Source organism: Formica exsecta, unplaced genomic scaffold (assembly GCF_003651465.1).
Source record: "Formica exsecta isolate Colony F162 unplaced genomic scaffold, ASM365146v1 scaffold483, whole genome shotgun sequence".
In the NCBI taxonomy this organism is placed as follows: domain Eukaryota; kingdom Metazoa; phylum Arthropoda; class Insecta; order Hymenoptera; family Formicidae; genus Formica; species Formica exsecta.
In genome coordinates, this window is record NW_021852065.1 from 15,750 (window position 1) to 19,960 (window position 4,211).

Here is a 4,211-nt window from a genome sequence, read left to right on the forward strand (position 1 = left end):
ACGATTCCATAATCTGATCGCACTAAGTCTGTAAGACCGCCTGTAAAGTTCTGTACGACATTGAGGCACCGAGAGAAGGTCTTCAGCAGATCTCATGGATCTGGATGATGAACAGACTTTAATGGAGAATAGCCTGTAAAGAAGATCTGGTTGCTGATATTTAAGAATATTGAAAAGAAGACAGGCAACGAGGTACTCCCTTCTTTTGTCAACCTTGAGCCAGCGGAGCCTTGTATAGTATGGCGAGATGTGTTCATCGATCTTGATACAAAAGATAAACCTCATACATGCGTTCATGGCTCGATATAATTTCAGATTGAGTTCCGCAGTGATGTCAGTAAGTATGGCGCAACAATAGTCAATGTGCGGATAGATGAGAGAGACAACAAGTTTTATTTTTAGTGTATCAGGAATAAGATGTCTGCATAGCTTGAGCTGGTGTAGCGTAGAGCGAACCTTGTTCGTGATGTGCGATACTTGCAGATCCCAAGATAGGTTGTTCGCAATCCAAACTCCTAGGTACTTTACGTGAGCAGAATATGTCACATCGACTCCAGCAACAGTAATTTTTGGAACTGAAGTTAGATCAATTGCGTTTATGTATCTTGACGTACCCATAATAATTGATTGCGTTTTATTCGCATTTAGTAACAGTTTGTTTGAAGTGGCCCACGTGAGAATTGAGATGATGTCACTATTTACTCTGTTAACGGTATCGGCTAGATCTTGAGGTTTACAGTGATGGTAGATTTGCAGATCGTCGGCATATAAATTGTATTCACTGTGTCGCAGCATGTGTCTAAAATGTGACAGATAAAGTGTGAACAAGAGAGGTGCAAGCACCGAGCCCTGTGGTACGCCCATCCTGACCAAGGTCGAAGGGATAAGATAATCGTTGACCCTGTCACGAACGGCCTGAGCTCTTCCAGTGAGATAAGAATAAATCCATCTGAGCACGGTTTCCGAGAAATTGAGGCTCTTCAACTTCTCAATCAGCGTGACATGCTGTACCCGGTCGAACGCCTTGGAGAGGTCAAAGAAGACGGATATAGTGACCATCCTGTTGTCTGCAGCTTGTCTGACCTCATCAAGCATCCTGATGAGACATGTCTGCGTTGAGTTATGCTGTCGATAGGCTGATTGACGGGGATCAAGAAGATTGTGATCAGACAGATAGAGACAAATCTGATCGCAGACCACTCTTTCAAGCGCCTTGGACATAGCAGGCAATATGGAGATTGGCCTATAGTGCTGCACTTCGGTTGGGTTTCTAATTTTAGGTATTGGACAAACAAGCGCCATCTTCCACGATTCAGGGAAAATACTCCTCGAAAGAGAAAAGTTAAAAAGATGTTCAATTACCGGCATAATGCAAGGCAGAGCAAGTTTGATCATTTTGAGAGAGATTCCGTCATTTCCAAAAGGAGAGAAAGAGAGAGAGAGATTTTTGATTGATTGATCTTTATTAGCTTTCTCAGCTTTTTGTGATACAGATCTAGTTTACATTAATTACAATATACGCCTTTAACATTCGCCTAAATGGCACAATTCTTTCATTCTGCTTTATTTCAGCTGGCAAGGCGTTATACATTTTTACTCCTTCGTAAAACATACTCTTTTGCGCACTCCTTGTTCTGCGATATTTTATTGCAATATCCCCAGCTTGTCGTGTTTGCCTTTCACTCTCATTTCTCACAATTTCTAATCTATTTCTTAATTGCTCCGGTAACATGTTCCTTAAAATCTTAAAAATAAATATACACACATTATAATATAGCCTCTGTTTTATGGACATAAACTGCAGCGCTTGCAGCATACGCTCCACTTTGATATGTCTATCACATTGTAATATGATCTTCATGGCCTGGTTTTGTGCTTTTTGCAATTAACTCAGCTATGTTTCTCCCATATCAATTATCAGCGTCGCACTATACTCAAAGTGAGGCGCTATGATTGTCTTATGTAAAATACGTCTAGTGTATGCCGATATGTAATTACCTATTCTATTTAAAAAACTCGTTTTTTTCCCTATTTATAGCATATAATCACAGTGGTCCTTAAATCGTAATCTATCGTCTATAATTATGTCTAGATTTCATTATTTCCACACGTTCTATCTCAGAATTATTGGATAATCCTATTTTTATAATATTCGAATCAGATATTTGAACCACTTCGAATGTCAAATTTTGAATCCGCAATGGGATTTCAGTCGATTGTAGAAGCCGTTCAATATCCGCACGTTTCTGCATTAGCGATTTCCACGTTTCAAAAGACAATATTATTTGATTGCCTCGATTGTCGCCGAGAACCAATTCCACGCAAGATACAGCTCCAACGTTTATTCCAATGTCCAAATATTTGTATGACATCTGCAAACATTTTTATACTACATCTTTCTGAACAGATTTTTATTATATCATTTATATATACTATAAATAACAAAGGTTAATACAGATCCTTGCGGTACTCCATATTATGTGATCATTAATTTAGACCATTTATTATTAAATTGAACCTGCTGTGTTCTATCCTTTAAATATGATCTTAACCATTCCCCTAATTCCATATTGATATAATTTCTTCAATAATCTTTCTCTATCTATTGTTTCAAAGGCTCGCTTAAGATCCATGAAAATTACCCCTACCATTTTTGCCTCACTAACTATCAATTTCCATTCATCAATGACTGTTTGAATCGCTGTTTCACACGAATACTGTTTTCTAAAGCCCGACTGATGTTCTGTTATAATACAATTATTTTCTAAATACGTTTCAATTTGCTTTTTAACTACTAATTCTAACACTTTTTCAAATATTGGTAACATATTTATAGGCCTAAATTCACTTGCTTTTCTAGCTTTCTCTATTTTTGGAATCGGTATTATTGTAGACGTTTTCCAACCTTTTGGACAGCAACCTTCCTTCAAAGAATTATTTATTATATCAACAAATTCCTCTTTTATTACGCAAAATACTGCCTTTAATATATCGCTAGTTATTCCCTCCTCTGTACCTTTCTTTTTCGGTAGTCCCATAACAATTTCTTGTAAATGCTCTATACTAATCATTTCAAAATTTTCCATAATTCCCTCGTTTTCAATAACATAAATAATTCTTTTACATGCATTCCCAGTTTTACTCCCATTTATAGATTTTACTATACTATTAATACTTTGTATATAATATAAATTAAATTTATCTGCTATATTGCATCCTTCAGTGCTGTCTAATATATTTCAAAATCTATATTCTCTACTTCCCTCTTACCCCCTGGTTCGCCTTTAATTATTTCTTTTAGTGTTTTCCACATAGATGTAGGATTTTCTTTATTAAGATCTATCATATTTTCATAATATTCTTTCTTCTTTGTCTTAATTAATTTAACTACTGCATTTTTTTCAATTTTAAATTGCAACCAATTTTGTTCTGTGTCAGCATACAATGCCTTCCTATATGCCGCATCCCTTTTAGCCGCTGCTTCTCTTATTTCATCCGAAAACCACTTTTTCCCTTCCCATATTCTCGGAATTCTAAAATTTTTTCTAGGTGCTGTAGCGTCTAACGCATTTACTGTGATTGTCGTATATTTCGTGATTAACATTTTTTATTGTTGCGTACGAGAAAAGGTAAGAGTTTTTTGATAATATTATGTTTTATTATAGCGACCTATATATATTATGTATTAATTAATCATAATAGAATAGCATGTCCTAAGGTTAATAACCTAGGTTAATAACCTTAAAATTATTGAGATCGCAAAAGTAAAAATTATATTTATCTGTATGGGTTTCATGTATCGCTTTTGCAGCGTCGCATACATTAGCGATATTATTACATTGTAAAACAGTTACAAATTGTTTGAATTTTTCATTAAGAATATGAGTATTTTCACATAACCAATAATACATATGATCTATGCATTTTTCAAAATCGGATAAATATAATAGAGTTGGCGATTTCATAAATAAAGAATTATTGGATAATCCTATTTTTATAATATTTGGATCAGATATTTTAACCACTTCGAATGTTAAATTCCGAATCCGCAATGGGATTTCAATCAATTGTAGAAATCGTTCAATGTCCGCATGTTTCTGCATCAGCGATATCCACGTTTCAAAAGGCGATATTATTTGATTGCCTCTATTGTCCCCGAGAACCAATTCCACGCAAGATACAGCTCCAACGTATATTCAAATGTCCAAATA